Source organism: Drosophila eugracilis, unplaced genomic scaffold (assembly GCF_018153835.1).
Source record: "Drosophila eugracilis isolate 14026-0451.02 unplaced genomic scaffold, ASM1815383v1 contig_1982, whole genome shotgun sequence".
Taxonomy (NCBI): Eukaryota; Metazoa; Arthropoda; class Insecta; order Diptera; family Drosophilidae; genus Drosophila; species Drosophila eugracilis.
The window spans coordinates 32,072-41,353 of NW_024572846.1; positions in this window are offsets into that span (position 1 = coordinate 32,072).

Sequence of the window (9,282 nt, forward strand, 5' to 3'; positions counted from 1 at the left end):
AAGGAGCACCAAGCCAGAGGCTGCAAAGCAAAGGACTGCTGCATGCTCTGCAAGCGCAAAAAGGAGAAAGACTGCAAACACCCAACAATGAGTGGGAAATGTCCGTACTTCAAGAAGGCTATGCAAGGGCTTAGGGGCAAATGAAGTTCCTGCAGATAAACCTAAACCACTGCGCGGTTGCCCAGTCGTTGCTAGAGCAAAGTTTCACCGAACAAAACGTAGTCATGGCACTCATAAGCGAGCAATACAGGAATAAAAACTCCGGAGAATGGCTAGCGAATAATAGCAAAAAATCGGCAATATGGAGCTGCGGAAACCCAATGCGCCAGATTAGCAGGAAGTAAAGCGAAAACTGCTTCGCGAGGGCTCATGTGAATGGTATAGCTTTCTACAGCTGCTACCTGCCCCCAAGCCTTACCCTTCCACAGGCAATAACTGCGCTCGAGGAGATTGCAGAAGACGCCTGGGAAAATCGTCCCACCGTAATTGCCGGTGATTTTAATGCATGGGCCTCGGAGTGGGGATCACCCCGGACAAATTCGAGGGGAAAAGAGCTACTTGAGAGCTTCGCCGCACTTGACCTAGTACTGCTTAACTTTGGAACGAAACCGACCTTCTCCAGAGCCGGCACCAATTCCATCATTGACCTCACATTTGTGAGCGCTGGATTGGCACCGTGCTGAAGCTGGGAGGTTAGTGACATCTACATGGGTAGTGACTATGCAGCAATCATCTGCACGATAAAGTCTAGAAATAGCCCAACACGAGTTCCAAAAACCGTGTCAGGGTACAAAATAGAAAGGCTAGACGCGGAGATGGTACAGATCTTGTTCGAGGACCTCTCTACAAGAGGCTTGGCTGAAGAAAGGGCAAACCACATAGCGGACTACACCAGGTTAGCCTGCGATGCATCTATGCATAAAAAGAGGAAAAACCCTTCAAAAAGTAGACCCGCATACTGGTGGAATAGCACGAGGTAGGGAAAAGCTAACGTATACTCCCCACAGCGCTTTTGCTTTTCGTTTTACTCTCATCGTTGCCTCTCTCACACGAGCAGGGGTCGATCGAGTGCAGGCAACGGGAACACATCGTTTGGAGAGGTTTTTTTTTCTCATACAACTGTCGCCGAGTCAACACGTGCATCAGCAGCTCTCTAAAACATCGTCGTGGGAAAATTTAAAACTACCTCGTCGTCGAACAAAATTTAATCACCGGAATGGGAAGATTTCCCATTTGGAGATGAAACGATGGATGTATTTTGAAATCAGATTTTGTATGAGCACTTTCAATGTGCTCAAAGGATTCATATAGATGACCCGGAAGAAATTGTTTTTCCAGACGACGACTACCTCTTTGACGATATAAAAGTGGATGACTTAGAAAACAAGTATCTAAATTTACTGAAAGATGAAGACGATGAGCTTTTAATAAATGTTGCCAATAGCTTAGATATTTAATTAAAAATTGTATAAAAATAAACCAAAATAAAATAAAAATATTAAAAATTCAAATATAAAAATTTTTAATCGATCGTGTATGAGTAGGCAATAAGCTTGGGTATTTTCGTTACTTGGTGTCTTCAGTTCAGTTGAAATTCTCACGGCAATAGGACCAGATTTTACTGTTTCATTTTGATATGATAGATCAATTACGATAATTGGAGCTTTCATTTTAAATTCCATATTGGGCTTATATTGGTCATTTCCATTTTAAAAGTTTGTTTCAATCTCTTTTTTTTCAAAAACATCATCTATGTTTTAAGTTAGCATTAGCACAAGTTCATGTTTACAATTCAACAAAACCTTTTTATAGTCTTCAGCAAACCCCAATAAATTTTTTAACGGGACAGAAAAGTTAAAGTATGCTCCAGTTGAAAAATCATCTCCATCACTCCATCCAGAATATAATAGATTTCTACTTTGGAGGCTATCAAGTGATACAAAATTTTTAAGTGTAGATGTCATACCGACAAATCGAGTTCTATCAATCTCGCATCCATTTATTTTGTACTTGATTTCATCCAAAAAGTAAGCCATACAATTATTTTTAAAAAAAGTGGTAACGTTATCAGTTGTAGGGCCGCCTGCTGTATCTTTTCTAATAATTCCTTGAAAGTTGAGGTAACTTTCATGAGGGGTAAAGTCTTTTTTGGATAGTAATTCAAGTTTCATCGTTTGGTTTCACTGTTTGATTATACGATGAATAGGTATGAAACTCTTTATTGGAAATACTCTCATCCGAGTAAACTTTTTCTCGAACATTTAAAATTTTATTCATTGTTTTCTTCCAGTATATATTTTATTAATTTTTGACTTTGAAGCCTAGAGACTTTAAAAATAATTTATTTTTTAAAGTTAGTGAGCTTCTTTTTAGAGTTGATCCTCTTCCTATTGCTTTACAATTAGTAATGCTTGGTTGAGTGTATGAACCAGGTCTTTTATTATAAATAATCATTCTATCATGCGAATATAAATCCGAATTGATAGGTTTTCACCACGCAAATTTACTAAATCTCCGTTTCGATCTACGATGCTTATGGAGAGTGTGCTTATTTCATTACAGTTGATTGGCAAATAAATACCATTATTTGGTGTCACATTCATTTTATAGCCAGGATGAACATTAATACTGAATTTGTGTAACGTATGATTGGGTGTATTGTCTACATATGAACCACTAATGATGTTACATTCATAACGAATAGTATTAATTTTGAAAATATTGACAGTCTGATCTGATATATATGTTTTTGCTGGGTGTGGCTCTAGTACTCATTTGTCAAAACCAAAAGTGCCAACCACATCGGCAGCCAGCAGGTACAAAATCGCCAGCCGCAACGCCCAAAGGCGTCGCCAACAACAACAGCAGCTAACAACAAAACAAAAAAAACCCTCGCGAATAACTTTGTAAAAACTTTGGGCAGTTCACTTAATATGTAAGATTAACCAATAATTGTAAGATTTGTAGTTATATCGATACACAATAATTATCTTAGCTAAGCCCAAGCGATATGTTCTGTTTATCTTTCCCCCTCCGTTCTCGCATCGGCAGTAGCCACACACACCAGGAGAGCAACGATATATTCACCACGAAAAGTGCTCGCGTGAGCAGCGCCGCACTGGAGCAAGCGAGAGAGAACATGCGATCGAGCAGGAAAACAACCACCGAAAATTGGCACGCGCCAAGGGAAGAGCGAGAGAAAAGGAGGACCGAAACTTCGAGAAGTGGAAAAAACCCAGAGCAGCCGAAAAACTTGAACAAAAACGCGGGGCAAAGGCGCATTCTAAAAAACGCAGCGAACGGGATCAGAAGTGCGAGCAGAGCAAAAATTCAGTTGGACAAGGGGAGTTTTTTTTTTGCGTTCTGAGTGCGGAAAAGTTGTGGAAGAAAAAAAACCCCCCAAAGAGAGTCGAGTGACTTGTGCCCAGTTACCCAGGAACCGACGATTTCTTTTTGGGAAGGAGTGTACCTAGACGACCTCGAGGATAGTGTGCCGGCCTAAGGCCAGCGGCGGAGCACCCGGATTCACGCGTGTGTCTGTGTGTGAGAGCGAGACGGGTGAGTGGGTGGAGTGAACCGCATTTCGGCTAGCGAGAGTCCCGGGCAATGAGAAACTTCGCGAAGGCCCCGATGCAGCTTCGCCCAGAGTAGGCTAGAATTTATATACCATGACCTAACCGAACCCGTTAACCCGACTACACTGTGAAAACAAAATAAAGTAAAAGTAGAAACTCGGGTTACAAATAAATCAATAAAATGCTCCAATAAATATATTTCTCGCCTAATTTTAATACAACTCGAATTAAAGAATAAAAATCAAGCTGGCCACGCATAAATATGAATATTTCAAGTCAAAAATGCCTTGATTTTAGACCAAAAATTCTGCCCTATGGAAAAGTTGTCTCCATAATCGATCCTCTCTCTCTCGGCCTTCTCGTAGCGAATGTTATGAGCCAGGCCCAAATGCGCGTTACTGCTGACCCTTTTCTTTTTTTCCGCTCTGCATATCGAGGGACACAAAAATTTCTAGGGCAGAAAACAGGGAAATATATATATATATATATATATATCAAATATACCAGCGCATCGAACATAAAAAAAAAAACTTAGAGTTTCAGCAGAGCACGTGGCACATTCGGAAGAAGTTATACAAAAGTGTACCCACACACAGCGTAAAAATTTCTAACGCACGCAGACACACATACATTTATTTCTAAGCAGAGCAAAAATCGCTCCGCTTATTTATCCAAGTTCTCACCATAAAGAAAAAGTGCAGCCGGCCATCCGGCGTGGAGTTTCTGGACACGCATCTGGACATCAGCTGGTGGCCAGAAGACCATGGACGACACCTGGGAACAGCCCGGAAATTATTCCCCAACAGGTTTGGCGACCAGGCAGGGGCCGGACGTAGGCGAGGGAGGGAAGCATCCCTGCCTCTTCTTGTTTCCCACTCGTTGGTTGGCATATTTGCTGCCATAATTTTCACCGCGCTTCTCTTTTTTTTTCAGTAAACATGAAATCAGTGGTGGAAACCGCTTGCGCGACCAGCTGATTCTAGTATGCGAGTGCCATAGCAGTAAGCTTTGGATAGGGTGCATCGAAGCGGATAAGTGCGTGCTGTAGCACGCAAGAAAATTCAGGGCGGTTATTTTATTTTAAAATAGTAAAGTTCTCTAAAATAGTGAAGTCCGATCGAAGTGCAGCAGGATATTGCGGGTAGGAAAATCCTGCGAGGATCTTTTCATCTTCAACATAGTAACGTCCGTTTGAGGTCAAGGAGGATACTGCAGGCAAAGGCCCAAACTCCCTGCAGAACACACAAGTACTGAATTCCCCTGGAGGAGAAATGGGAGGCAGGGGACCGGGGCACACACCTGGGCGCTAACCTAGGAGCTGGGCCAACCAATCACGGAGGCACGCCTGCAAACAAAGGCCTGCAGGCGCCGCCTAATACCGAAGGCTTTCACACGCCATTGTCCAGTCTACCAGACTGGGCCAAACGGGAGCTGACCCATTCAAAAAAAGCAGTGTAATGCCGAGATCGCCGGAACATAAGGTGGCGGGCAGTGACAAGCCGGCTAGTACCCCCCAGCAGTTGGAAAAGACAGCCCCAAAGCGGAAGAGGAGCAAGAGGATGTGTTGGTACAGCTGACTAGCCTGGGATCGAAGACTAATGGACGGAAAGCGGTCCATCACCAACCCAATGAGGGAGATAGTCGATGAAATTGACTACCTTCAGAGAGAAGTCCTATCGGCAGTACAAAGCATGATCAAAGAGCAGGGAAAAGCCAAGAAGGCTGTGGAAAAACCTGTCCAGAAGTACTCGCGAGCGGCAAGAAACCTGGAAAACGACAGCACTTCCAGCAAAAAAGGCGATGCACAAGGCGCCGGCAAGCGAAGCCTGCCAAGAAGGAAATAAAGGGGAACTATTAATCCTACTAAACAAGGTCTCCGACCCTAAAACCGCCGAGCTCCAGACCACAATGAAAGCGGTCCTGCGTAGCAATGTCGACGTCAGGGCGTTGACTGAGACAATGCTGATCGACGTGAAAGACATAGACGAGATCACCGACAAGACGAACGTCTTATGCGCGGTTAAATCCCAGTTTAATGTGGAACTGCCAGAATCCGCAATGGTAGGATTAAGGGCGGCATACGGAGGCACCCAAACCGCCACACTAAGAATAATGCCTGACATAGGAAGACGGCTCCTGGAGAAGGGCAAAATCAGGCTAGGATGGACCTGGTGGAGAGTCCGCCCAAAGATAACACCCAAAAGGTGTTTTAAGTGTATGGAGTTTAACCATATAGCAGGGAACTGCAAGGAACCAGGAGGACTGTTCAAAATGCTGCTACAATTGCGGCGCAAAGGAGCACCAAGCCAGAGGCTGCAAAGCAAAGGACTGCTGCATGCTCTGCAAGCGCAAAAAGGAGAAAGACTGCAAACACCCAACAATGAGTGGGAAATCTCCGTACTTCAAGAAGGCTATGCAAGGGCTTCGGGGCAAATGAAGTACCTGCAGATAAACCTAAACCACTGCGAGGTTGCCCAGTCGTTGCTAGAGCAAAGTGTCACCGAACAAAACGTAGACATGGCACTCATAAGCGAGCAATACAGGAATAAAAACTCCGGAGAATGGCTAGCAAATAATAGCAAAAAATCGGCAATATGGAGCTGCGGAAACCCAATGCGCCAGAATAGCAGGAAGTAAAGCGGAAACTGCTTCGCGAGGGCTGATGTGAATGGTATAGCTTTCTACAGCTGCTACCTGCCCCCAAGCCTTACCCTTCCACAGGCAATAACTGCGCTCGAGGAGATTGCAGAAGACGCCTGGGAAAATCGTTCCGCCGTAATTGCCGTTGATTTTAATGCATGGGCCTCGGAGTAGGGATCACCCCGGACAAATTCGAGGGGAAAAGAGCTACTTGAGAGCTTCGCCGCACTTGACCTAGTACTGCTTAACTTTGGAACGAAACCGACCTTCTCCAGAGCCGGCACCAATTCCATCATTGACCTCACATTTGTGAGCGCTGGATTGGCACCGTGCTGAAGCTGGGAGGTTAGTGACATCTACATGGGTAGTGACCATGCAGCAATCATCTGCACGATAAAGTCTAGAAATAGCCCAACACGAGTTCCAAAAACCGTGTCAGGGTACAAAATAGAAACGCTAGACGCGGAGATGGTACAAATGTTGTTCGAGGACCTCTCTACAAGCGGCTTGGCTGAAGAAAGGGCAAACCACATAGCGGACTACACCAGGTTATCCTGCGATGCATCTAAGCAGAAAAAGAGGAAAAACCCTTCAAAAAGTAGACCCGCATACTGGTTGGAATAGCACGAGGTAGGGAAAAGCTAACGTATACTTCCCACAGCGCTTTTGCTTTTCGTTTTACTCTCATCGTTGCCTCTCTCACACGAGCAGGGGTCGATCGAGTACAGGCAACGGGAACACATCGGTTGGAGAGGTTTTTTTTCTCATACAACCGTCGACGAGTTAACACGAGCATCAGCAGCTCTCTAAAACATCGTCGTGAGAAAATTTAAAACTACCTCGTCGTCGAACAAAATTTAATCACCGTCGAAAAATTTATGAATTAAAATCGTCGTTTGACATTGGATTGTGGTCATCATCGTTGTACGTGGGAATTCAGTAAATTCTTGGTGACAAATAGAATAAAATTTTTGATGAAGATATTAACCAGTTCGAACCTCGTTTGACCCTCGTTCAAGAGTTTCTCTCGTCCTATCGAAATTTTTCCTGTCGTGGGCGCGCTTTGGATTGCGTATCTCCGGAAGCGGGAATTGAAGGCGATTCTGAAGGAGTTTTCCTTGGAAACAACCGGAACAATGAGGAGCCGGCTGGCTGCTTTTAATAATCGGGACGATCACGTGCTGGAGATAGCCGAGCGACTACAGGAATGCGAGGCGGAAATTACAGCCGCGCTAACGGATAGGAAGCAGCGTTCACCGACTCCGAACCCACCGCCACCGGGTCCAACGCAGCTTCAGGTGCCAGCACAGAAGTGACAGAGACACGGAGATCCATCCGTTCAAGCGGGATATTTTTCCCAAGAAAGCAGAGATGTTCGCAGCCACGCTAGCGGAGAAGCTGAAGAATTGGGGAATCACTTTTGACGGAACCACGGACCCCGTGGTTCGGAGAAGCTGAAGAATTGGGGAATCACTTTTGAAGGAACCACGGACCCCATCACATTCATCCAACACCTCTAGGAACGAGCCATACAAAGTTGACGTGGAGAAGATGCCGCAGGCCATCCGTGGTCTTTTGACGTGCGTCGACGGACGCAGGACTTCACCACTTTGGAGCAACTTACCACTTCGAGGTCACCCGTGATCGGAGCACAGGAAGCCATGCCAGAATGTTGCCCGAACCACCGCCAGCGCCGAGAAGGAACGAGTACGAGATCCCAGCATATGTAGGAGCATCACCAACAGGTCAACAAAATTTCGCACGAACAGCCAGACGACCACCCACCCAAGCCACAGTTCCACAATCAGTTCCTCGAGTGGGGAACATGTCAATGGTGCCGAATTTCAGTTTTGCTTGCAGGAATTGTGTGCAGGAGGGTCACCGGTCAGCTACATGTCGCAATCCCAGAGTCCTCTTTTGTTGGGACTGTGGTCGCAGAGGAGTACGCACTCTCGAGTGTTGCCGTCGTACCCAGCCGGGAAACGAGAGGAGTCTTCGCCCCCTCGGGGAGCGGACGGAGACTGCCTTAAGGAGTCCCCGGAATTAGGAGAAATCTTACAGGTTCAGTCGAGCAGAATTATCGCGCAGGTGCAAATCGAGGGTCAGGAGTTTAACGCTACTATAGACACCGGAGCTAGCAGAAGCTTCGCGAGCGAACGAGTTGTTCAACGTGTAGGGACGCCACTTAACGTACGGTCGGTACACACTCATGTCAGCCAGGCGGAACGCTCACGCAAGAAGATAACCAAGTCTCTGGTAGCTAAAGTTCGGTTGGACCAACGTTAGGTCACCATTCCACTGCTAGTTTTCCCTTCGATCATGGAAAACGTGCTATTGGGCATGGACTTCCTTTGTGGCGTGTCTGCCACTCTCCAATGCGGCCGCTGCAGCTGAACCCTCTCCTAATCAGCAGCCCTACAATTGACTGAGCTATGCCTTCTCTCTTGACAAACGCGTTCACTCCAGGGTACACACCTCACGCTGGAGGAACACTAGCCGTAATCACAGCAAACACCGAGTAAGAAGAATTTGAACCCTGGGTAAACAAATTCCTACAGGAGGAATTGGCCAAATTCGAAGGATTGAGTGTCAAATATCGCTGAGCATACGATCACGAGGCGGGATGATAAGCCCATCAAACAGAGGTACTTTCCTAAGAATCCCTCGATGCAGAGGAATATTGATGAGCGAATCGACGAACTGCTACACAACGACTGTATAGAGCCTTCACGGAGCCCCCACAGCGCCCCTATTGTACTCGTGGGCAAGAAATCTGGAGAGATGCGACTATGTGTAGATTTTCGACAACTAAATGCCCATTCTATTCCAGATGCATACCCGCTGCCAAGGATAACACACATCTTGGAGCGTCCGCGCCATGCCAGGTACATATCGACGCTCGATTTGAAGAGCGGATATTGGCAAATTCCTGTAGTCTTGGGAACGCGTCATGGTACAGGAGATTTGTACCCAACTTTGCCAGCGTAGTGCAGCCCATGTCTTTGCTACTCAAGAAAGGAAAAAAATGGCAATGGGAGCAGAAGCAGCAGGATGCTTTCGAGGAACT